Source organism: Peromyscus maniculatus, chromosome 1 (genome assembly GCF_049852395.1).
Source record: "Peromyscus maniculatus bairdii isolate BWxNUB_F1_BW_parent chromosome 1, HU_Pman_BW_mat_3.1, whole genome shotgun sequence".
Classification (NCBI taxonomy): domain Eukaryota; kingdom Metazoa; phylum Chordata; class Mammalia; order Rodentia; family Cricetidae; genus Peromyscus; species Peromyscus maniculatus.
In genome coordinates, this window is record NC_134852.1 from 126,125,281 (window position 1) to 126,152,095 (window position 26,815).

The 26,815-nt window shown below is 38.9% G+C and overlaps 1 protein-coding gene across 19 annotated transcripts in view; it reads right to left on the reverse strand.

The window, feature by feature from the left end:
- Window positions 1-26,815, reverse strand: part of Sox6 (SRY-box transcription factor 6) — a 604,948-nt gene that overhangs the window by 511,722 nt on the left and 66,411 nt on the right. The window lies entirely within an intron of this gene.

Genomic DNA, 26,815 nt, shown 5'->3' on the forward strand with positions numbered 1-26,815 from the left:
TAATGACATCATTCCTCTGGAGATAACTGTGCTTTTATGTTGTATATCTCTAGACCTCCTTCCCCGCTACAAAAAGATCTGGCTAATACAGAGGTTTTTCATAAGATATTACCAAAATGTCCAGGTTTAAATCAAAATGTACTGTCAACGAACCAGAAAGCTCTCCAATCAGATGAATAAGTCAACCAGTAGATACTAACACCAAAATGTTACGACTATCTGGCAAACATGTGAAAACAGCTGTGATTTAAGAAAGAGTTAAAATGTCCTGCACAGAAAGCAGCCATGGGCCAACATGGAATGACAGGATCCTGGAGCCCCATGTCCAAAAGGACTGGCAGCAGTAAGTGGACATTTAATTCAATCAGCCAGACCAAAAGACCTACAGACCAAGTCCCAGCTGGCAAAAGCATGACATGTTGGCCCATATCTTGCATCTGGCCCACAGTGAGGAGCTCCACAGTGAGAAAACACACTAAGGAGCAAAACCACAGGAGGCTTCAGCCTAGTAGGATCAGGGCAGCCAGTATTCACAGGAAAACACCCAGACCATGGCATTTCTGTGAAACCATTGGGACGGTCCTCAAGGCTGATACACAGCAAAGAAGGACTCATCCACGCACATCCTCTTCCCCTCAAAACTCTCTATCCCAAGAAGTGAGACAGATCTGCTAAGTGGAAACCTAGCTAACATCCCAGAAGTCTACAGAACGGGAAAGCCAGCATCACTGTGACCAAGAGAAGAGTTTTATGGCTTTTGCCAGTCTCCATATGGTCCATGCCAAAGCATCCCAACAACCAGGGCCAAGGAAGCTGCAGAGCAAAATATTGAATAGAAAAGGTAATGGTGTGTTTGGACACACTAATAAATTTTCAGTAAAACAGAAAAAATGAAGACTTTTAAAATTGGAAAGTACTGTAATTGAAATAAAACATTCAATAGAGGATTTGATCAGGATGAAAAAGACTGAGAGATCAGTACCTCTTACAGAAAACAGTAGAATACATCCAGTCTAAGCAACAGTGACAAATTAGGCTCAAAAAGATAAACCAAGGCTCAGGAACCTTTGGGACTACAGCAAAAAAATGTCATCAGAGTCCTGGGGGACAAGAGAAGGATGAGCTAGAAAGATACCCAAAGTAATAATGGTTCACTAAAAATCTAGCCAGACATAAACAGACCTATAGAGTCAAGAAACTGAGGACAGCCCATGCAGGATACTCTCAAAGAAATCTATCCCAAGATACATCATAATTAAACTTCTGAAAAAGTTTAAAAGCACCCAAAGAAAAATACCATCTCAAGTTATGGGGAAACAATTCACATGGGAGTAGATTTTTCATCAAAAAACATCAGAGCCAGAAGGAAGTGGCATGATATTTTTCAAGTGTTGAAAGACAGCCAAAATCCTACACAGTGAAAACATTCTTCAGGAATGTGGGTGAAATCTAAACATTTCTCAGAAGAAAAAATGAAGAGTTTATCCAAAGCAAGCTCACACACAAAGAATGTAGAAGGAAGTTCTTCGAGCAGAAAGGACACTAAACACTGAAAGATCAGGAAGAGGGGACTAGGGCAGGTAGCTTAATGGCAAAGTATTTGACTAGCATGCATGAGGCCTTGAGTTCAATCCTGGGAGGAAGCAGGAGAGGGAAACAAGGAAAACATGAGTAAACCAATCAACTTTCCTTTCTTTGAGTTTCCTAGGTTATATAAGCTAACTGGCCATGGTTCTAAATGTAAGTAGAGGAAATATTTAAGCCAAGTGTATTACAAACAAGCACAGTAATGAGATATATGGTCCCCATTCTCTTTGGACTAGTACAACCACTATCCTAGCAGTAATAGCTGTTAGACCTGCACCAGAAACACAGAAAGGGCACTGAACTCAACTAATGATCAACAGAAAATAATCAAAGTTTACAGAATGCTCCATCCAGCCATGCAATACCCATTCTTTGTAAGTGTCCCCAGATCATATACCAAGATACACTACAAATTGCTATAAAATGAGCCCAGGGAAGATGACTAAGTCAGTTCACAGGGATCCTAGTTAAATCTCCAGCATCCACATTTAAAAAAAAAAGAAAGAAAGAAAAGAAAGGAAAGGAAAAGAAAAGAAAAGAAAAAGTCAAATGACCATGATGAATTTGAGAAGGAGCAGGAAAAGGGGTACATGGAAGGGATCAGAGAAAGAGATTATGATATTATATTTTAATTAAATAAAAAGCTTAAAGGGAGCTGGGCAGTGATGGCATGCACCTTTGATCCCAGAACTCGGGAGACAGAGGCAGGTAGATCTCTGAGTTCAAGGCCAGTCTGTTCTACATAGTGAGTTCCAGGACAGCCAGGGCTACACAGAGAAACTCTGTCTCAAAAGAGAAAAAAAAAATGAAGGAAAAAAATCCAGATAAGGTGTTGAACACTTATAATCTCAGCCCTAGGAAGGCAGAAACAGGCATATCCCTGGTGCTCCCTGGCCAGCCAGCCTAACCTGACTGGCAAGTTCCAGGCCAATGAGAGATCATTTCTCAAGAACAGGGTGTGCAGCTCCTGAGCAACGATAGCTGAAGTTGTCCTCTCTGGCCTATACACACACACACACACACACACACACACACACACACACACACACACATACACACACAAACTAATTTTGAAGAACCAGTACACAGCATGTCCTCTAACCAACATGAAATCAAACCAGAAATCATAACAGAAGAACAAATCCTTAGAAACTATGCAATGTTTAGGTCAAAGGTGAAATCTCAAAAATAGCAAAAAATTGAATTAAGTAAAAGAAAATGAGAATATATCAAAGCATGTGGGGCATAGATAATAGAGGGCCAAGCGGGACAGCTATAGCACTGAATGCACACATAAAGCAAGAAGTTTCACATCAGTAATTGTCACCTCATGAACCCAGAGAAAAGGGACAAGGTTAACTCAAAGGAAACAGAAGAGAAAAAAAAGTAAAATTAAAAAGAGAAAAATAATATTTGGGAAAAAACTCATGGAACAAGACTTGGGGTGAGCTCAATGGTAAGATACTTGAAGAACATGCAAGAGACTGATACCCAACATGGAATAATAATAATAGTAATCATTATAATAATGAAGCAACTGTTTTTTAATTGTCAATAAAATTAACAAACCTTTATCAAAACTGATAGAGAGAGAGGAGATGTAAAGTCTGATGTCAGGAATGACACCAGAGACATCCTCAACACACTGAGATGAAGGGGGGAGCTCTCTAAGAACAGCTTTGGCCCCTTGGGTAAATCAATCACAGCGCTCCCTGCACTGCAATACAACTCATCTAAAGTGGAACAGTGTCAACAGCTTTGGAACTTTTAAGGAAGGTGAATTCACAAATTTAAATGCTTCCCAAAAGAAACCCCTAGGCCCAAATATCTGTCCAAACAAACAATGACAGAACTCTACATAATCTCATCCATAAAACAGAAGAGGAAGAAATATAGCCTAGTACATTCTTGGTGCTTATATTATCCTGACAGTAAAACAAACACCAAAGACTCACAGAAAAATCAACACAAAAAAAAAAAAACTTAAAAATGTTCCAGCCAATATCTCTCAATAATCCTTGTCTTTGCATTAGAAAGCCCTAACTACAAACCCTAACAACCTGAGTGTGCTGAGTGTGGTGGTATTCTAATTGTATTGAAATGTGATTTTGATTGTATGTTAATAAATAAAGGTGCCTGGGGGTCAGAGCTATTAGAGCCATAGACAGAGTGTGGCGGTGGTGGCACACGCCTTTAATCCCATAGATCTCTGTGTGTTCAGGGACACAGCCAGCATTGGAGACATATGCCTTTAAGACCTAGGGGGCTGTACATTCAGACAGTGACGAGGCAGTCACGTGTTTGGGTTTACAACCAATGAGAAGGCAGAATGACTAGAAAAACGACTTACACACAGGAAATAGCTCTCTTTGGGGAAGCTGGGACACCGCAGGAGGAAGGGTGAGATTTTAGCTCTGAGCTCTGACCTCTCGGCTTTCTCTTTTACATTGGTTCTGTGTTTCTTATTTAATAAGACGGTTGGATACATCAACACCTGAGTTCATGAATTCAGACCCCAGAACCCATGTAAAAGTCTAGTGCGGTAATGCAAGTGTCTGCCATGCCAGAGTACCCCAATTAGAAGATTTGGTAAACTGAGACCAGAGAATCATGAAGGGAAGCTTGTAGGCCAGTGAGGCTAGCCCACACAGCAATTAGCAAGGGGGTCCCTGCCTCACACAATGTGGAAGACACAAGCTAACAGTACACTGTGGCATGTGTATACATCCCCCAACACACACATACGCACACACAAACACACACACAAACTCATCATATGCACCATTTTTCATGTTTTAATCATTAAACAAGCATCAATCATAAAGTACTACACACTCTCTTCTTCATGGATGAAAACAATTCTAAAGTAAATGAAATAATCAGCAGGGAAAAATCATCCCAATACAGTAAATACCAATTAAAATAGCCCATGTGAACAAAAACTTTTTTAAGTGTGCAAAGAGGCACCAACAGTAAGAAGCATAAGAGCCTCTGGTTAATAGTTCTGGCTCTTCAGATTGTTCAGAGTAGCCTAAGACAAACATCAGAAGCTTGAAATACAGGCAACATCTCATTTGGCTCATTTTCAAAGTCCTGTAAGACTGAAAAGAACATTACTAGTTTCTAAAATAAGTTTAATTTTCATATGTCCTAGGAGAGTTAGAATCCTGCTATTATGACAGCAAACCCTGAAGAATGAACCATCCACATAGCTTTGAGGTATATTCAGCTAGAGGTATCTTTAGGAAACATTCCTGCTGAGGGAAAAAAGTAGACTGTCTTTAAGCCTAGTATATTTCCCCTTATCCAGAGTTCAACCAAACTCCTATTATGCTATTGTTTTAGGGGCTCTCCAGCACTCTCCCTTCAAGAAATAAACATCACAGAGGGGAGGAGGGGGGAGGACAAGTAATACTACAGATTTTTCTAAAAGTCATATGGAAACCTATACCTGTAGAAGCTTTCATATACATACATATATATATTATATATATATATATATGAATTAAAATTAAAAGGACCAATAATGCCTCTACCTATTAGGTAAAACAGTGTCCGTACCTTTTAGATAAAAACCCAGTGACAGGAGTAGGTTTCCTTTTTGGAATTGTTGCCCAGTAAGGCCCCATAAACCATCAAAACATTACAGGCTATTGTCAATGCTCTTGGTTACCCTCCAGAACTTGATGCTAAGAGCCTATCACCACATACTTGAGCTACTGAACGTGGACAAATAAGATGATAATGATCTATATAAGATGAAAATTGTCTATAAGCTTCATTCCTACTTTTTAGCTTTCATAGTGCTGGAAGGTGCCATGCAGGCTACCAGATTAAAAAAGTTATCAGCAACAATACCTAGCTGTGAACCCTGCAAGCTACAATAATGACTGGCTTGGCAAGATGTACCCATTAGTGCAATAGTGGCATGAACATTGTGGGAGTAGCCAACCACTTTCCCTTTTTGTTGTTAATAAGAAATTTTTTATTCATTTTACATACCAATCACAGATTCCCCCTCTTCCTTCCTCCTGCCCCTCCAGCCTTCCCCCACAACCTATCCCCTTGCCAACCACTTTCTGATTGAATGTAAGTCTCATTCCACAAGATGAAACCCATACTTGGCACCATAATTGGGCCAAGAATCTATGCTAGACAGGTCATAGGCCCTAAGAGAAAACCTACTACTACTATTCTGCTAAGACACAGTATTAAACTTTGAATGACATAACATTTTACCCATAGAGTTAATGTATCTCTTAACTCTCACCAGAGAAGCTTCTGTTTGCAATAGATAGTTATTAACACAGAGATCCACAGCTGGCCAAGAGACTTCAGAATGCTCATCTCTGAAGAGAACACATATACTGCACTTCCTCCTTCCAAGACTCAAGGGATTATTATGGGAGAAGGGGAAGAAAGAGTGTAAGGAGCAGAGATGGGGGATGGCTACAAGGAAACTACCTTCTAAACACAGCTGCATATATGAATTCACAGTATTTATGACAGAATGCACAAAATACATGCAAACCCAAGCCAGAACAAATCCCAGCATGGAGATGGCATTAGATGTGAAGTCCCACCCCAGCCAAGAAGCTTTTGGGAGAACGAGAATCTTTTTTCTAAGAGTACAGCCTCTGGTAAGCCAATCATGCTTTAGTGGAAAGCCACATATCCAAGAATATTTGGGCAGCACAATTTGGTTCCAATGGTTTGATTTCTTTTAAAGACTATAAAGTTGAATGGGTAGATAAGGGGGCAGATATAGGAAGAATTAAGGGAAGAATCATTATGTGAATATGATCAAAAGACATAAATTCTCAAAGGACTAATAAAAATAGTTTTAAATAATAATAATGTAAGTTCAGAAAATAGAAATAAGACATCAAATGCATTTAATACACTCACTTAGGTGGCAATAGCTATTTTAATAGAAAGTAAGTTGATTAGCATGAAGAGAAGTTGGAACTTCATACACTGTTGGTGGGAATGCAAGAAAGGTATAGTCACTGTAGAAAATAGTACAGCAATTCCTCAGGAAGTTAAACAGAACTGTCACCTGACCTAAAAGCTCTGTTGCTATGAATATATCCACAACACTGAAAGTGGGTGTCCAACAAAAAACTTGCACATGGATATTCATAGCTTCACTACATGCAAAAGTCAGTAGGCAGAAACAACCCACATGTCCACACGTGCAATGGAATATTATTCTGTCTTTAAAAGAAGTATTGACAGGTGCTGCAACATTCAAAGACCTAAAAAACACTGTGCTAAGTAAAAACAGCCATGAACAAAAGGTTATCAATTCAATGACTGCATTTCTTATGAAATTATCAGCAGTAAATCCATAGAGTCAGAAAGCAGCTTAGTGGCTACCAAGTACTAGGGAGGAAAGAGAAATAGTTTATTGGCAGGTTTCCTTTTCAGGTGATGCAATGGTCTAGGACCATATGGGCATGGCAGCTGCACAACATGTGAGCAGAGTAAATATCACTGGATCAGACAGTTCTATGCTGGGTAAATTTGACCCACCAAGTTTTTCACAGTGAAATTAAGGATGTATTGACCTAGTGCCACTTAAGACAATGTACTGAACAATGAAAATTCATATTATATGCATAAAAATAATACTGGAGAGCTCTCCACTTAGTCAGAATTAATGTTCTCTCTTAAGTGCCCCCACATCCTTTGTCCACTATTCTATAAAAATGCCCACAGCATAACAGATAGTATGTTGATGGCTTTCACACTGCCCACCGCCTTCCCCACTCATCTGTCTTTTCCCACTCCTTTATGCTCGTGTTCATGTCCTGGCAGTGCAGATGCCCACTAAGTCCACCAAGTGAAGGGAGGAGCAACAAGTCCATAAGTGTAAGGAGAGCAGCCTGTGAGCATCACACAGGAAAGTGAACACTATCAAGTCTCCCTCCATTTTGAGGTGGGGTTTGTTACACTAAACTGACTCTAATCCTGAGAATTTGTCCGCTTATTTGTTTAACATGCCAACTGATTGTAAATTTTTAAAACTTTCACCACTTTGTGAAATTCTCAGAGCAATCTGAAATTTAAGTTAATACCAATCCTTTTAATTTTTAAATAAATTCAGCTTAGCACCCTTTTGAAAGAACTAAAAAAAAAAAAAACAGCAGTAAAACTGGACAGATTTCACTTTACCCACCTTTGTCCCCTTAAAAGGCAAGGAAGTGTGATTATCAGCCAGAATAAGTATCTTTTACATTTTCTATCAAATTACGTGTTAAAAAAAAAAACTTTAAACATGAGTATTATCAAAAATGATATGGTCATTCTTTTAACTGAATATTCATATAAATTTTTTAAAAAATGATAAATTTTGTTTCTTACATATGACAATGTACCAGTTTCTTAATGAGACTACTTAAATGATATTGTTTATTTTATTTTGTATGATATGCAAGATAAAGTGTAGTTTGGGTGTTTGTTCTGCACAAAAAGAAAACATGACTTACTAAAAATAAACTTAAACTAAAGACAATGAGGGGTTTTTAATTTACATATATATAATGTGTGTGAATGTATATCATGTGCATGTGCACATCTCAGATCCTAAAACTGGAGTTACAGATGGCCATGACCCATCTGATGTTGGTGCTAAGATCCAAACTCGGGTCCTCTACAAGAGCAGCAAGTACTCTTAATCATTAACCACTCTCTAGTCAAGTACTGGTTTGTTTTTGTTTTTTTGTTTTTCGTTTCTTGGGGGGGTTTTGGTTTTTTTGTTTTGTTTTGTTTTTTGGTTTTTCGAGACAGGGTTTCTCTGTGTAGTTTTGGTGCCTGTCCTGGATCTTGCTCTGTTGACCAGGCTGGCCTCAAACTCACAGAGTTCTGCCTGGCTCTGCCTCCCAAATGCTGGAACTAAAGGCATTCGCCATCACTGCCCAGCTTAGTCAAGTACTCTTAAGCTATCTCTCCAGTCCCCAATGTTGAGATTTTTAACTCACACCTCAGTAACTCTGTAATATTTTATTTTGGGTTTTAGATAATCTGTCCACTTTTAGATTTCCTGGAATTTATCAGAAATATTTTCTACAATGCTATTGGAGTGTTGAACAATAGTAATCTCTGGTCCAGAGATTTGTAAAAAATTTGCCAAGAAAAACATAATTATGAGACTTACTTAATACTATCTTTTGGTTTTTCGAGACAGGGTTTCTCTGTGTAGCTTTGTGCCTTTCCTGGGACTCACTTGGTAGCCCAGGCTGGCCTAGAACTCACAGAGATCCGCCTGGCTCTGTCTCCCGAGTGCTGGGATTAAAGGCGTGCGCCACCACCGCCCGGCTTAATACTATCTCTTAAATGCATTATATTTTCAGCTGAAAGGCAAGAACTTTCCATCTTTTTAGAACTCCCTCCTTCATGACACTTACCAAATAGCATGGAAAACTTGTCTCTATCACATGACATGTTTTCTTTTTTTTTTTTTTTTTTTTTTTTTTTTTTTTTTTTTTTTTTTGGTTTTTCGAGACAGGGTTTCTCTGTGTAGCTTTGCGCCTTTCCTGGGACTCACTTGGTGGTCCAGGCTGGCCTCGAACTCACAGAGATCCACCTGGCTCTGCCTCCCGAGTGCTGGGATTAAAGGCATGCGCCACCACCGCCCGGCCCACATGACATGTTTTCTAGTGAAATTTTCAAGTCATTTTTCCTTCTGACCATTAAAAGGAAACAAAGATTCTTTGTTGATTTAAAAAGCTGTACTAGATAGAAAACTAGGTTTCTTGATTTTTAATGGAGAAAAACCCTGAATTCCTTTCCTTTACTAAGTTTGACCACTCACTGTGAAACACTCAAACAATACAAATATGAAAACAAAACAGAGGCAGAAGCAAGCCATCCACCCTGAGAAGGCACAGTCCAAATTCAGCCAAGCCTTTTAGGTGCTTGTTTTCGTTTGGTGTGGTTTGGGTTTTGAGATAGTATCACCTGTTCTGGGCTAGCCTCAAACTCACTAACAGCCAAGAAGTTCCTTTAACTTCTAATCCTCCTGCTGCCTCCTCCCTCCCAAGTGCTGGGGTTACGAGTGTGTCCATTCCAGGGTTCTGCAGTGCTGACCTTGTGCATGGCTGGTAAGCACTCTACTGATTTGATACATCCCCAACCCAAGAACTTGAGGGTTTTATCCAGAAGTTTCTTTGCTGAATTCCTGCAGCTGAATTTATTCTCTCTCATCTCAGCAGATGTACACTCACCCACTGTCTAACAATTGAGTAGATGCCTTCCTGTATCTTACTGTTAAGTTCTGTGTGTTCAGAGAGACACATTATTTACTGTCCCCCTGACAGCTGGCAATAGTCAGCACCTGATAAGTACTTGATGATTGGAAGGATCACTTAAGACATATTTAAAGTGAACATTGGTGGATTCAGTAGGGATTTCTTGTTCCTGGAGGGATTTGGTAGACAGATCCTTTTTTCTAAAATGACAACTATACCTCCTCAACTATAAACTTGTCCAATAGGTCTCTAAATGTATATCATGAAAGCCTTTATTTTAACACATGCTCTTCCTTCTGATACACCTCTGCAGCCCCTCTCAGAAAGGGCTGGCTCCACCCACAAATAGTGTCCTTGGAACACTACTGTTCTCTTTCTGGCAGACATTTCTCAAAGTTTATTTCCAAAGACATTTTTTAAAAATAAATATAAAGCTTCAAGACATAATCCTACCACATCAGGTCAAATATTATTTTCCCTTCTCCTCTCTGAAAGCACAGCTCCATTTCTTCCAGCACCTTCTGTTCACTGACAACACTGTTGGGTTTGTTCTTTTGTATCTGACACTGCTTTCTTTCTAGAATGTGTTTCCCTACTGTTTGGTGTTCTGTTTGGTGTCCTAGGACTTTGCCTTGTAAGCAGCACTTTGAAATTCATACACTGGACAGTTAAAGCAACCTTTCTATCTGATGATGTACAGTTGGAACAACTCTTCCATCTGCTGGGGCCAGTTTTACAGCATTATAACTCATGAGACTTTAATGTACTTTTTAAACCATTCACATAAGCTAAAGTATCTATACTTCAGTGCCCTATGATACAGAACAAACTCTTCAGCCCCTCAGTCTGTCAGTTAGTGGAAATATTAGAAACATCCAACACACCTATGTTACATCTAGTCAGCTCATGAAACCTTGCCAATCCATATGAACTCTGGAGCTGTGATCCTTGAAAGCATTGTGAATGAGGATGTCCCTAACTAGTAAAAGCAAAAGAATTAAGACAGGGGCTGAAGAGATGGCTCAGAGGTTAAGAGCACTGACTGCTCGTCCAGAGGTCCTGAGTTCAATTCCCTGCACCCACATGGTGGCTCATAACCATTTGTAATGAGATCTGGCACCCTCCTCTATATATATAATAAATAAATAATTCTTTAAAAAAAAGAATTGAGACAGTACTGAATACACTAATTTTTCTACATGATTGACTACTGCTTATAAATGGGTAAGCATTCATCTCAATAGTCTACCTTTTTCCTACCAAATACTGTTATTTTAAATTATAGCACTTTTAAAAGAAAAATATTGAGTATCCTTAAACAATTCTGAGACAAGAGATCTTAGGTGCTTTAAGAGCTGTTAAAACATTTTTCTGTGAACAAAATAATACTTCTTTCTGGTTTTTTTGTTATGCCAAAAATAAAATCAAACTAAAACATTGAAAGCATAAAAGCATTTAGATAATGAAATCCACTTCAAACTGCAGTTCAAGTTAGCACATCCCACAAGTGACAGACACACACACAGCTCCTGGAGCATCAGCCTTTAATCATTCAAATGACATTAGAGGATGGAGCAGTGAAGCACAGGCCAGGACAGGACCTTTATGTTCCGCTTCATGACTGTTTTCATGGCTATATTATGCATTAGTCTGAAATGGAAGAAAACTATCTTAAAGCACAATCACAAGCATAGGATCTATAAAAATTTATGGAGGTTCTGTTCCAGATACTTTTCAAATAACAGTATCAGAATTTTAATATTTAGAATAAATGTATTATGACATATCTAATTTACAGGTACCAAAAGTTGTGCTTACTATGTAACAAAAAGGTAAGTATAATTCTTCAGCTGTGTTCACTTTAATATTTAGCTCTCTTGTTTGGCTTCTAAAATCAATTTCATAATCTCAGTATTCATGAAAATAATATAATAATATTACAGTAACTGAAACTCAGATTTCACCACAAAAAAAAGAAAAAAAAACACTTAAAATCACAATGCCTCATTTACTTTTCTTAACTACAAGGCCTATTCAGACAGAAGTGAGGAATAATGATCCTCAACATCTCAGTCAGCTTTTCTGGAAGACAGCACAGCGATCTGATCAGACTCCGAGTCACTTCCAGGTGTACAACTGTAGCAACCAAGGCTCTGCAGCTGCAGGTGTGACTATGTTCACTGGCATCTGAAGCCTGCGAGTCTGTGACTCTACCCAGGTGTGTGGGCTGGTCTTTTAACTAACTTGATCATTGGCAAGAAGGCAGTCAGGCCACCACAATCCCTGTCCACATATTCATGCACACTAATGCTCTGTGGAGAAAACCATCGACTTTTATTTCACAAAAGGCTATTTCTTCCTTATTCCACAATGTCTTTCTGCAAATGATCAACTACTCTGGCACTAACACAATGGTCATTTGTACTAGTTGTAGAAGTAAAAAGACATACAATTTGGCTTAAACAAGGAAAGACTAAGTGGACAGTCCATGGATTGATCATTTCTTCAACTTTCCTTGCACCATTCTAATTCTGTCTCTACCTCTTACATTAAAGTCTAACCATATATATTTAATTCAGTTCTTTAAAATTTCAGCAGACAACCTCAGTGCTAACCCACCACTGCCCTGTCTGAAAATCTTTGATGTCACAGCATAATAGCTCCTGAAAGAACAGTGCTAATACCTAATGTAACATGAAACCAGGGCTCTGCACTGGGGCTGTCTGCTGTCAGAAGCAAGCAATCTCACTGCTGCTCCCCAGAAGTGACAAGGTTAGGACCTATCTGTACAAGCAGCCCTGACTACCAATAAAGACTTCTGGTTATCACAAATCTGAACAACCTGCTTCATTATCACTTTTTTTAAAACAAAAAATTAATTACATGTTAAGTCAGATGATGCATTTGGCTTAATTTTGCCCTGGAGCCTACAAATTGCAAAACAAAAGAAAGCCTCTGGTGATTTCAGAAAGTGAATAGAAGCAAAATGGAAATGACTAGACTTCCTACTAAGAAGCAACTCAGGAGAGGCATCATTTCGTGACTTTAGAACTTACAATAAGCACATGTTTCAAAGATTATATAACATATTTAAATTGGAAACCACTATGCAAACCTTTCCCAAAACATCTACTTAAGACTAGGTACTTTAGGCAAAGGGTCTATCCACACAGAAAAGGAAACAGTAAGAAAGTGCCAGCACAGGTAGCCAATAAAACAACCAGGACACTGATTTTCTCTTTTACTTATTGACTAAATGAAAATACAGTAATTGCATATTTTTTTCATTTTACAAAATACCTATGAAGGGACAAATATAATACTGTTTAATTATCTACTTCAGTGACTCCATTATGAGACACTTAGTGTCTTTGCTCCTGTCACAACAATTTACACTACTTGAATTATTCTTTAAGCAGACAACCCTTTGTTTCTATTTTCTTAAAATGCTTTTTATTTCTCTTAATGTCCATGTTGCATAAGACCTATAAGGAAAAATTAAAACTATGTTGGGATACTTTAAAAAAAATAGTAAAATAAATAGAGAATACAATGTGTTCATGGGGTTGGAAACTGAACATTTCTCCCCTAAATTTTTTTTTAAAGATTAAATATAAACAAACTACATCAAAAATCCTTTGTGTGTGTGTGTGTGTGTGTGTGTGTGTGTGTGTGTGTGTGTGTGTAACTTAACTCTAAATTTATACAAAAACACAACAGGACAAGAAGTACCAAGATACTCTTGAAAAATAAGAATTAGGCCGGGCGGTGGTGGCGCACGCCTTTAATCCCAGCACTCGGGAGGCAGAGGCAGGCGGATCTCTGTGAGTTCGAGGCCAGGCTGGGCTACCAAGTGAGCTCCAGGAAAGGCGCAAAGCTACGCAGAGAAACCCTGTCTCGAAAAACCAAAAAAAAAAAAAAAAAAAGAAAGAAAGAAAGAGAGAGAAAGAAAGAAAGAGAGAGAAAAACAGAAAAGAAAAGGAAAGGAAAGAAAAGAAAAAAACCAGGTAACAAGATTTAATCTATGAGGCAGTGAGATTCACTGCAATGCAAATATGAGGAAGACAGAGGTATGAACACAAGCACAAACAGGAGCATCAGAGGACATGAATTCAAGGACAGGATGTCAGAGAGCACAAATGAGAGGACAGAGAGGTGCATGAAAAGACATGAATGCAGGCACAGACAGGCACATAAAAATACACTAATGCAAGCACAGACACATCAGAGGACACTAATGCAAGCACAGACACATCAGAGGACACTAATGCAAGCACGGACACATCAGAGGACACTAATGCAGGCACAGACACATCAGAGGACACTAATGCAGGCACAGACACATCAGAGGACACTAATGCAGGCACGGACACATCAGAGGACACTAATGCAAGCACAGACACATCAGAGGACACTAATGCAGGCACAGACACATCAGAGGACACTAATGCAAGCACAGACACATCAGAGGACACTAATGCAGAAACGGACACATGAGAGGACACTAATGCAGGCACAGACACATCAGAGGACAGGAATGCAAGAACAGACTTATCAAAAGACATGAATGCAAGCATAGGTGCATCAGAGGACACTAATGCAGGCACAGACACATCAGAGGACACTAATGCAGAAACGGACACATCAGAGGACACTAATGCAGGCACAGACACATCAGAGGACAGGAATGCAAGAACAGACTTATCAAAAGACATGAATGCAAGCATAGGTGCATCAGAGGACACTAATGCAGGCACAGACACATCAGAGGACACTAATGCAAGCACAGATAGGCACAACAGAGGATACGAATGCAAGCACAGACAGGCTTATGAAAGGGTACCAAGGCAAGGACCAATAGTTGCAACAGAGAACACAATAAAGATTTTTTTAAATTCTGAGGAGCAGCTGATAGAAGACAAAGGTAATTTGCAGAACAATGAGGGAGAGATGAGTTTTTAATAAATTATCTGGAACAGATGGACATCCATTAGGGGAGAGCCTGTAGTACACCTGTATGTCAAATAATATGCCAAAACAAATCCCGGTTCAGTGTAGAACTCTCTAGAGATTATTTTGTGGCCCCAGATAGAGAAATGTTTTCTGGTCAGCACAGAAAAGCACTAACCATAAAGAAAAAATATCAATAAATTTTCAACTACAAAAAAAAAAAACCTAAAAACATCTTCCCATCAGAAGATTCTCCACATTAGAAAACAAACCAAGTGCTGGAGAGATGGCTCAGTGGTTAAGAGCAGTTGATGTTCTCGCAGAGGACTTGGGTTCATGTTCCCATGCACACGTGGCAACTTATACCTACCTACACTCCAGTTCAAGTGGATCCAACACACTCTTTGGGCTTTCTTTGGCACTAGGTACATACACGGGGCATATACATACTTGCAGGCAAAATACTCATACGAATCAAAAATATAAATAAGTAAATTTAAAGATTTCACTAGATGAAATACCATAACACATGTGAAAAGTTCCTTTTCAAAATCACAAACAAGTATGTGCATGCTCGTTTTTAGGTTGGTTAAGTATTAGAATCAACCTCACTCATAATCACCAAGCAGGAAAAAGCCTACATTATACAATCCCCCTACCTCACAAACGTGTTCTGTCACCTTAAAGCACTGGGTCACATCCTCTGCAATACTTTTTGTTTGTTTGGTTGTTTGGTTCGTTGTTTGGTTGGTTGTTTGGTTGGTTGTTTTGTTGGTTGGTTGGTTGGCTTTTTTTTGAGACAGGATTTCACTGTGTAACCCTGGCTGTCCTGGAACTCACTCTGTAGACCAAACTGGCCTCAAACTCACAGAGATCCACCTGCCTCTGCCTCCTGAGTGCTGGCATTAAAAGTGTGTGCCACCACCACCTGGCATGTAATACCATTTTTAAAAGAAATTTTAAAAACACCAGTTTTAAAGAGATTCCCTCCTCTGAATTGAAATATAATCTTTTTAACTTTAAATTCCTCCAGAGAAAATGCATTAACAGAGAACTAAGATTGTAAGGAATGTCTGAAGAATTACAATATGAAGCCTCAGGGAATCTTAGAAAAAGTATTTTGTGTCTCCTAATAATATTTTTGTACCAGAGGTCTTTATCCCATCTAATGGTCTCCCTAAGATATTGCAGATTAGATAGTTTTTAAAATGAAGAAAAAGGTTTCTCAAAGTGTTTAGTAACTAATGTAAATAAACATTTAAATTAAACAAAAGAAGGGAAGGAATGAGAGGAGGAAGAGGGAAGCTGTTTTCACAAATTCATATTTTTAAAAACAAATCAGATACACTCAAATTCCATGTCCAAATATATACATGTGGATGTATATGATCTCACTTCTTTGATTGGCAAATTAAATGGGCATGAATCAAAAAGTACTTAGCCATATTATGCCTTCTAAAATAATAAACATGCATTGTTTTTTCACTGTACTGTTCTTATATTGTTCCTCATTGCTCTATCTAGCAAAGCTTTCTTCTTCACGATCCTAGTTCTGGAGAGTCTGAATGTCTCAGCAAGTAGGAATGGGACAATTGGGGCTCACAGCAACTGCATGCTTAGCTTTTAAAAACAGACTAACTGCTTTCTAAGTTGGCAGTACCATGTAATATAACCCATAAGCAATGAATGGGCATTCCAGTTTCTCCACAAGCTCATCCACATTTGTTGGTTTCTGCTTACAAAGTGACCATGGAATGTGTGCAGTTGTGAAACAGCACCTCAGTGTGACTTTGATTAACATTCCCTAATGTTTGATGGCACTGAGCATTTTCTGTCTGTGTGCATATTGGCTAGCTATCTATATTACTTGGGAAAATTAATTATTTTAATTAAATATTATTGGTTGACTCTTCTGCCCTTTATTGACTTGGAGTTGCCTTCTCTTTTTTTTTCTAAGAATTTTCTTAATAAAGGGGGGTACAACACTATGTAGTTGTCTTTTCATTGCTAAGAGCTCTTAGGATATTTATTTACACAATCTCCTTTCTACATAGTATCCTTAACTTTCTAGTAGTTTCCTTCTAAGCACAAAACTCTTAATGTTGATGAAATCCAATTTCTCTTCTTTTTCACAGCATATCCAAGAAACCATTCCCTAATCCAAGCTCATAGAAATGTATCCCCTTTTACTTCTGTGATTATAATCTCTTACATTTAAGTCTTGGCATATTTGAAGTTAATTCTTGTGTATAGTGTAAGGTAATGTTCAGCATTTTTTTTTTTTTTTGGTTTTTTGAGAAAGAGTTTCTTTGTGTAGCTTTGCACCTTTCCTGGAACTCGCTTTGTAGACCAGGCTGGCCTTGAACTCACAAAGATCCGCCTGCCTCTGCCTCCCAAGTGCTGGGATTAAAGGCGTGCGCCACCACCGCCCGGCTCAGCTTCATTTTTATAGGGACATTTTATCATCTCAGCTGCATGTGTTGAAGACTATTTTCTCGTTATGGGAGCTGAGGCAAGACTCAGTGGTGAAGCACTTGCAGAGCAAGCACAACAGTCTGATTCAGGCTCCATCACTGATGTGGTCACTAAAACTAGGGATTCCTACTCGTGGAGCTTCTTGTCAATGAACACAAGAATGCTCCACAGGAATGTGGAGCTTGAGCAATCAGTATACAAATCATTCAATTGAATGCAGAGATCTTTTAAATCTTATCTTCCCACATTTTAACTTTATTGTCTAGCAACTGAAACTAATTTTAGATGGCCTAACAATACTAGTAGCCAAGACATCCCCATATGCTTCTGTTTCCTTGCCTGTAAAGTGACATTAGGCTATGTTACGTTTAGTCAGTCCCCAAAAAGAGTGAACCTCTGTGGGACAAACAGGAGTGAATGGACTAAGAGGGATGAGCTGAAAGTCAACCAAAGAGGAAGTCAAAGTTTTGCCATCTTTGTAAGATTTTCATGAATCAGACAACTGGAAAACTGAGTTCTCTTACTTACAAAAAGCCTAAAAGTTATAGAATCCTAGGAGCACTGATAAGAAAGAGTGTTGGACAAAATATTACATATCTAAACAGAGATAAAGATAGACTAGGTTCAGGATATGTCCTTAACAATACACAGTGAGGCCTCCTAGGCAGTGAAGAGTGTCAGTGTGGGGAATCAGGCACCCGAATAAGCAGCAGGAAATTACAAGGAGAAAGGGAAGGCCAGCAGAATAAAAAGACCTCCAGTTAATGTTTGTATTGTATCTCCAACAGGGCTGAAGAAAGCTTCTTTCCTTCAGATTTTCTCCTCTTTCCTTATAATAAAAAGATGAAAATATTTGTTTATTTAAGCAGTGTCTCTTTTATTCTAAAACCCAATGGCAACTATACTAGTAACTTAGGAGCCACCTAGCTGCATCAACTCATTCCTTTTAATTATGTTTTCCATTCTTCCATGCTGTAGGTCAATATAAACGTGAGCACTCCCTTGGAAATCAGCTCCACTGTGAATAGAGCTGGAGAGATGGTCCCTTTAGGACCCAGAAAGTCTTTTCTCTTCTGTTGAGTCCTCGGCATTTATGAAAATGAACATTTTCAGTATCTTGTATGTAGATAAGGTTCACTACTCTCAAGTTCAGGTAATAAATGGGAATGTGGATATAGTATTTTTCCATGTTTCCACCACCCAGACCAAAACACAAAACATTCTCCAAATCCAAAAGTCTCTTAAGCTTCCTTTCCTAATGAAAAGTCATCTCCAAATGTAAGCACTTCATCACTGCATGCTTCCTCTGCAAGTGAATGAGCAGCATCACAGTACACACTCCATGTCCTCTCTTCAATCTTTTCCTATCTCTGGTCTATCTCTTTAATCTACTTCTCTATGCTCACAGAAAGGCTGTGAATGTCATTCATGTTGTGAATATCAGAAGATTTTTCATTTACTGCTACATAGTACTTCACTGGGCATCTGGCTTGTTTAGTACCTGGTTATTAGAAACAAAGATCTACACTCACACTATGAATGTGTTTTGGTTGCAAAGGCCCCTTTTCTTCTGAGTTATATCCAGAGCTGTATCCACTACCGTAGAAGACGCATAAACCTTACTTCAGTAAATATTACCAGATATTTTTAATTAGTTATAACAACGGATACTTTCAACAACAGTATATGAGCTCCAGTTGCTGTAAAACCTCACCAAGATGAAGCATGACTGTTAGCCTTTTTAATTTTAGCTGAGTGTCCTGTTTATTACTTTTATAAAATGTGTCCTTTTATTACTTACAGAACAAGAGACACCGCATCTTTCTACCCTTTACCTTTCAACTACTTCAAGTGTGGACCCAGTCAGCAACACTGAGGAAAAGCAGCAGAGACATGGCCTAGGGGGCTGGACTTGTTGGGAATGTATTGAATCTTAAGCCCCACTCCAAACAGAATCAGAATCTGAATTTTACTAAAGATCTCCAGGTGACATACATGCCTGCTTAAATGTAAGAAGCAATTTTCTAGTTGATAAAATTTACAAAGTTCTGGAATGATTAAAACATCCCCTAGAAGTCTTCCTAACAGACTATGAATTTAAGTACCAATACAAGATGCCCAGATCTATACAACTAACTGCCAGTGAGGAAAGAGACATCATGTGGACCAAGCATTCAGCAGGAAAAAAAAAATGAGTCCTATCTTATTACTGTTTTTCTGGATGGAAAGATATGTTAGAAACAGAATGTCAGAACCTCAGCATGGTGTTTCTAATCAGCCTAAAACATCCTTACTACACTGTAAGGTTCTTAAGGCAGGATCCTGTTATAATCACCCTTGAGTCTTCAGCATCTCTCTGGAATATAGACGGAACTTACTGTATTTGTTGAATTGTATTCAATTAAGCCTTGTAATTATATAATGAATGCAAACTGTGTGCCAGCACACTCAACCATTTCTAATAACTAATGTTTTAAATGATACAATCAGATCCAAAAAGATCACAAAAAAATTAAAACAAAAGGAAAAATATAGAATATAACCCATAGGTACAAAAAAGCAGAAAACAATTTTAAAAGCATGTTAATTCATGCCAATATTTTTAGAGGGCTCTTTGGCATCTATTTATTTTGTGTGTGTATGATACTGGAATGTGTGGAGGTCAGAGGACAGCTTTTGGGAATCAGTTCTTTCCTTCCATCATGTGGGTTCTGGAGATCAAACTCAGGTCTTCAGCCTTGGCCAAATGAGGTATCTCCCTGACCTCAATATATTTTTAAATCAAGAGAAAAAGAGGTTTCCATAACAAAATACAAATTACAAAGACTGACTCAAGGAAGAATAGGAAATATAAATAGATCAATAAAATATATTCAAGTATCTCCTTAAAATGTATAGTGATAAAATAGTTCTATGATTAGGATTTGGTTTTTTTCTTAACAATTAAAGAATTGACAAATTCCTATGCTCTCCTGGTGATTCCAGAACATTCCTATTCCTAACTCTATAATTATAGCATTAAAACACATGAATTATAGATATATTCAGATATATATAAAATTTAAATTCAGCAATATGCATGTATACACAATATAACCAGCTAGTTTAGTAGATGGATATAAGGAAGTTTAAGCTCTACCAAAATGTTTTACACTATATTAATAATATTAAGAAGTAAAAATTTTTTGATCAGTAAATGCCAAAAAAAAATTGTTTGAGGAAACTATAAGGCCATATAACCCAAAATAACTCAAGAGAGAAAGCTCAGGTGAATGTAGCCAGAGAATGACTATATGAAATGAAAACAAGGTCTTGCACTGGGGCCCGAGGCAGCCCGCACAGGGCAAATCACAGTAAATAAAAGGCTTATGAGTTTGAGTTGGCAGCAAGATTAATGAGTCAACAGTAAGAGGTGGCTTCCATTAAAGAAAAAAGGTTCTATTAATAGATGATTATCTAGGACAAGAAAGGTGATAATTCCTAGTACTCTATAACAGTTGTACTTAAAGTTTCAAATCCCGGCCACTATGTCTTAACAATGTCACCTCGAGTAAATTCTTTAATTCTTAAGTGCCCTTCGTCTGTAAACCATAAATAATAACACATAGTTCACAAGGTTAAGGAAAACTTATATGAGATAATACTTGAAACATATCATCATTGAACACATCAAACAAAAAATGGGGCTTATTTTTTTCTTACATTCACTTATTTTTGGGTGTATATGTGTGTGGGTGCACATGCCATGCAGCATAGTTGGAATTCAGAGGATAACGTTCAGGATTCAGTTCTCTCCTTTTACTATGTGGGTTGCAGGGACTGTACTCAGGTTATCAGGCAATGGTGACAAAGAACCTTTACCCTCTATGTCTTAGAGCCATCTTGCCAACCCAAATCCAATCAAGTACTCCAGGTATTCTTCATTGAACAGTATCTGCCAAGTGCCTCTTAGGTGCCAGACACAAAATTAACTATTGAACAGACATACAAATATCAAGTCCACATGGGGGTTATAGCCTGGTGTACAGAAGGTCACATCCATCATTGCTCCCCTGTCAACAATGGATAATCACAGCAAATCACATCATGAAAGGGTGATTGGTGCAGTCCTTCAGCTCTGAGTGTGCTTCATAATACAAAGGCTGGCTTTATAATCTGAAGAGCACATACCCAGAATGCATCCCATGGCTTTCACATGCCCACAGGTGGCTATAGGGACTCCTGTAAACTGCAGCACAAACCTCACAGCATTCCAGCACATTGGGAGCTCCTGTAGTTTCACAGATGCCTTCTCCACTACCACCTCACCATCGGTGTAGATGCCAAACCCATAGATGCCTCCAGTGATGCTTCTGTCTTTCTCCCAGTGTGCTCTTCTCCGTGTGCCATCAGACAAACTTGGGTTCAGATTCTAGATCTAACAGCCTGTCTGCAGCCTCTGCTAGGATCCTGCTGGGACCTAAGAATTCCTGCCACTGTTGGAGTGAGGTTAAGCCCCTCTGAAGGGATGCCATCAGGGAAAGGGGTCACCTGGAGTCCATGTGAATAAAAAGCTTAAGAGAAATAGAGGATTACCAATGCCGCAATCCAATCTCAGCCAGACACCTCCACTCAAATCTGGGCCTAGAAAGCAAGGTACAGTCAGTGGCCCAGCCAGGTTGCATCTGGGCCCTCCCTGGGAGTGAGCTACTAAGTCCAAGCTGAGTGCACTAAAGCTCAGTGGGCAGCTGTTGCCTTCTGAAAGCTCCTGAACCTATTACCCTTGCCACTTCGGATACAGGTCTGAGTGTGAGAAATCTCACACCCAGACTCACTAAGTACCTATATCAGCTCCTCCCCACAAATCATGACACTGAAGAGGAATGAGGCTGACCTTGTGATAAAAGAATTTTCGCTCCAAGAGGTTTACTGGTTTGTGGTTGAACTGATTCTCAAAGTACGAGTTGCTATAGATCAGTTTGGCTTCTCTCAAAGGTCCTATGGATCTCTGTGGTAGAATATAGAATGCTTTTGCATTACATCTAGTGGTGTTCATTTTCACCCCTTCAATGAAGTATGTTGAATACAGTATTCTTTAGTTTTGAATCAGATTGCTCTTTTACAGGCACTCACTGTAATGACAGTTAATAATGTATCATGGACTATCTTATGCACTAATATTTACTCCTTTGCATCTTAAAACATCCCTAAGAAGTAAATACAATTTAAAGATAAGGAAATGGAACTCTGAGGAGACTGACAATGTTCACACCACTGAGTTTCCTTACCCCCAAGCTAACTCTCCAGCACTGTACAGGTCAGAAAGCAAAAGTGTGCCTGCCCATTGCTCTGGCCTTCGGAACACTTGACTCAGAACTGGTTTTCCACATCATCTTGCCATAGAGTGCAATAGAGACTCGAGGAAGAGTATTTTAAGCTTTAGGGTCAAGAGGAGATTCAGAGCTTCAGTATTTTCATTACCTCACTCTAAAATGAATATCTACACAATAGCCTTCAAGTTGAAATGATTACTGTCCTTAAAAAGCACTTAAATGTCTATATCTGAAGTAAGTTAAATAGACCCAGTGCTGCTTAAAGGTTACATGTCACTCTCCATGTAATAAAACACCAACTGAGAGATAACTGACCACACTGGCCTTGGACCTAGCTAACACACACAGAAAGAAGGGCATCCACTTAGAAAGACATTAAAGCACATAATGAGAGATGGGGAGACATTAAAAGTGAAGGGAGGCAGGTGTTTCTATCTAGATCAGTGAAGTTCCACCACTAAACACAATAAATGTCAGAGACAGCAGCCTTCAAGGAATGGTCTTAGCAGGAGCAGAATCCTAACAGGTACACAAGAGGCCATCAATTGAAAGGAACCATCCAACTGGCCCAAAGGGAAAGTCATTGGAGATTTCTGCATGTGGAAGCGACCCTGAGAGAAATGCAGATCATTCCTCATGTTAGCTGAACTAGTTCACACTGGACCCATGGCCTCACTTTGTAAAGACTTTATCACAACTGACATCAAATCCCACAATAGAAACCATACAAAGCTGAGACTGTGGCTCTCAATATGAGCACTGCAGTCAATACCAGCCAGGTCATGTTCAGGGAAGACTGCTTGAATAACCACACCGGTGAGATTCCACAACACATACAGCTCCTGAGTACCCTGATTATCCCACCTGTTTGCTTAATCACCTTGGCTCATGTATGTGCCTTTTAGAACAGCTTTGTTAGAAGCAGACACACCACAAAGATCTCAAGCTAGGACATCTATGCCTACCATGGTTTTGTTACTCAATGGCTGCTTGATCATGAGGAGGGCATTTTTCCTCTTCAATTTTAATTTATTTTTTATATAAAACAAATGTTATAACATCTGCTTCTAAAGTAATTGTTAACTTTAAATGATAAAATAATGACAAATGTCTAATGAGAACTTACAACTCTTGTTATCTCTTGTGGTAATATATTGTGTGCCCTAATAGAGTTTGCCTGAAGATCAAAGAACAGAACAAGCCACTAGATTAAACATAGAGGCCAGGCAGTGGTGACAGACACCTTTAATCCTAGCACTTGGGAGACAGAGATCAGTCTGGTTCTCTGTGAGTTCAAAGCCACCCTGGACTACATGAGATTGACTCAGTCTAGGAGAGAAACAGAGCCAGACAGTGGTGGCACACACCTTTAACCCCAGTACTTGGGAAGCACACATGCCTTTAATGGCTGAGCGGAGAAAGGTATATAAGGCACGAGAAGACAGGAACTAGAAGCCTTTTTGGCTGAGGAAGCTCATTTGGCTAGAGGCCTATCGGCTGAGGCTTTTTCAGGCTGAGGAGTTGGTGAGGTGAGAGGTGGTGGCTGTGACTTGTTCCTTTGTCTTTCTGATCCTCAGGCAAGCCTTATTAGTGTATACAATATATCACCATAATATCTGTTTCTTCAAGTATATCTGTTCATTCAAAGTTCCCAGGAACTATGATATTAGTGCTATTGTGACCTCTGTCCTTGAAAGGACCCAGAAATACACATGGTGCATAGCAACTCCGGGCAGTAATACTTGATACTCGTCCACTCCTTTACTCAGTACTGCATCCATGGCAATAAGTAGGTCCTGAAGAGAAAAAGGAAAAAGACTGAAGTCTGTTAATCTACAATAAGTTCAAAAAAAAACTAGTAGAAGAAAAGTAAACTTTTCATGAAAATAGTAGAGTCTTCTGTTCCTAGAGATCCTTTATCCTTCTCCTCTTGAGTGCAGGTTGCACTTAAGATTCTAGAAGAGGCTAACTAACACACTTCAAAGACAGCCAACTCTCTTGGTGACAGAAACCATACTCAAAGAGCCTGGCAGTGGCCACTGCTGCCTGCCTAGCCAAGCACATGCAATGAATTGATGGCTGTATCCCAACACCCTTCCTGTCTCATCCAGCCCAAGCTCCTTCACAGACACAAGCCTTCATATGCTAAGTCTCCATTCCCGGAGTACTCCCTAGATACTGAGCTAGAAAGCAAGAGCCCTCCCAGAGCACATCATAGAAATGCATTCTGTCAGAAGCTGTCTGGAGGAGTAGAGTTCTGCCGTTATTTGTTCATGAGGCCACTAGCCTGAGAATCATATACTCATTCCTAGTATGTGTGGCTTTAAACAGCACTGTGGACACGGTGGTCTAAGACTGGTATGCAGAACAGGAGACCCCACTAAAAGCTTTATATAAACGACACTGTCCCAGGAGGGGTAGAACCTCCTTTGAGATCACTTACTTCCCAGTCTGACAATGAAAGAATTTATCACCAGAGAAAAATGATACAGCCATCATCACCCAGAGTTTGTTTGCTGAGCTGACATTTCCCAACTGTGCTTTTGTTATGCTAGTAAACCACCTACAAAGTATACCATTGAGTTAGGTGGAACAGGAGGCAAGGAGCAAATGCTGGTGATGATGTTTGCCAAGCAGCCATTCCTGGGTGCTGCCTTTCTCATCTTTTCTAACTTCTACTCTGACTCTAGCTAAACCTAAAGGAGGCTGAGGAAAGAAGCAACAAAGGTCCCCAGACATTCACACTGGTAACCCTCACTCAGACCACCCCCAAAGCGCTTAACTCTAAAATTCCAAAACCTTCCTTGTCCCTTCACATCAAAAAGGCTGAAATTATTTGTTATAAAAAAAAAGTATCTATTTGCTTCCTCTTTTATATCAGAGCCCCCAAAAGTGCCATACTACTTCTTCTTGAACTTCAACACAGGTGAATCAGCAACTGCACTTCCTGCTGCTGCCCTGGGTTTCCAAAGGCAGCTGCATTCTTCCCAGAGATGCTGTCACAAGAAGACACCTTGGGACCCCTTATTTCCCTTTCAGTCACTGCACTCCCCCATCATTCTCACCTACTTTTCCACCTGAGTGGTCTCCTAAGTGGATGTATCATCCTAGGAAAATATGATGTAAAAAACAGGGTTTATATATTTATTTAAAACCTTCATAATGCTTCTTCAAGTGAATGGAAAGCACTAGGGAGAATTATTTGCACTATCCACAGGTCCATCTGCTTAACTCACAGCAAAGTTTGCAGACTTAAAGAAAAGGAACAGAATCAAAATACTTAACATCTTGAATGTGCTGAACTTTCCTGTAATAACAAGAAGCTATGTGTGTCACTAGGTACATAAGTCAGGGAGGGAGATACATGATAGATAGATAGATAGATAGATACATACATACATACATACATACATACATACATACATACATACATATCCACACAGGTAATTAAATAAATAAGATAGATAATAGATAAACTGATGATAAGGAATACAGAAAGATATTCAGGTAAGTAATTAGAAACATACATACAAACAATATCTCTTCAAGGTAAAGGTTATGTTTTATCAACAAAGTAAATAAGTGCCATTTACACATTAATTTGAAAACAGACTTATTGTGTGGTTTGGTCACCAAAATTCTATGACTATTACTTTCAAAAACTCTCATCTGTTTTCAGTTTTAAAGCTGACAATGGAATGATGTTCAAAGAGTTTTGATGGATTTTTAGTCTTTATTAAAATATTAAAATGCTATACTTTCATTCCCCATGGCAAAAATAATCAATTGAAAGATGGTGATTTAGCAGTCAAATTTTAAAAAAAAAAAAAGGAGCCTTTGCATGCTTTTTGCGTAGTATTAAAAAATTAATATCACAATTTAGAAAGTCTACTTGGTGATGTAACTCTTCCACTGTGTGCATGTGCTTTTCTTGTGCAGAATCACTACTTAAGTGTGACAGCACACACAGAGCACACAGCAGAGTAAAGGAAGCTGAGGACCAGATGCTGAATTACTTCATCATAGTGTGCAGCCAAGACTTTTACAAATAGCAAAACATGTCCTGGGTTAGAGTATGGGAAACCACAGTTAATCTTAGAATATTTACTCCATCTATAGCTTTCCTTTAAACATCTATATAGGAATGTTTTGTAGCATACATTACCACAACATGACATGTCTACAATTTCAAATATATATGCACATGTACTAGGGAACATGCTCCAAGCTTGATTCTGT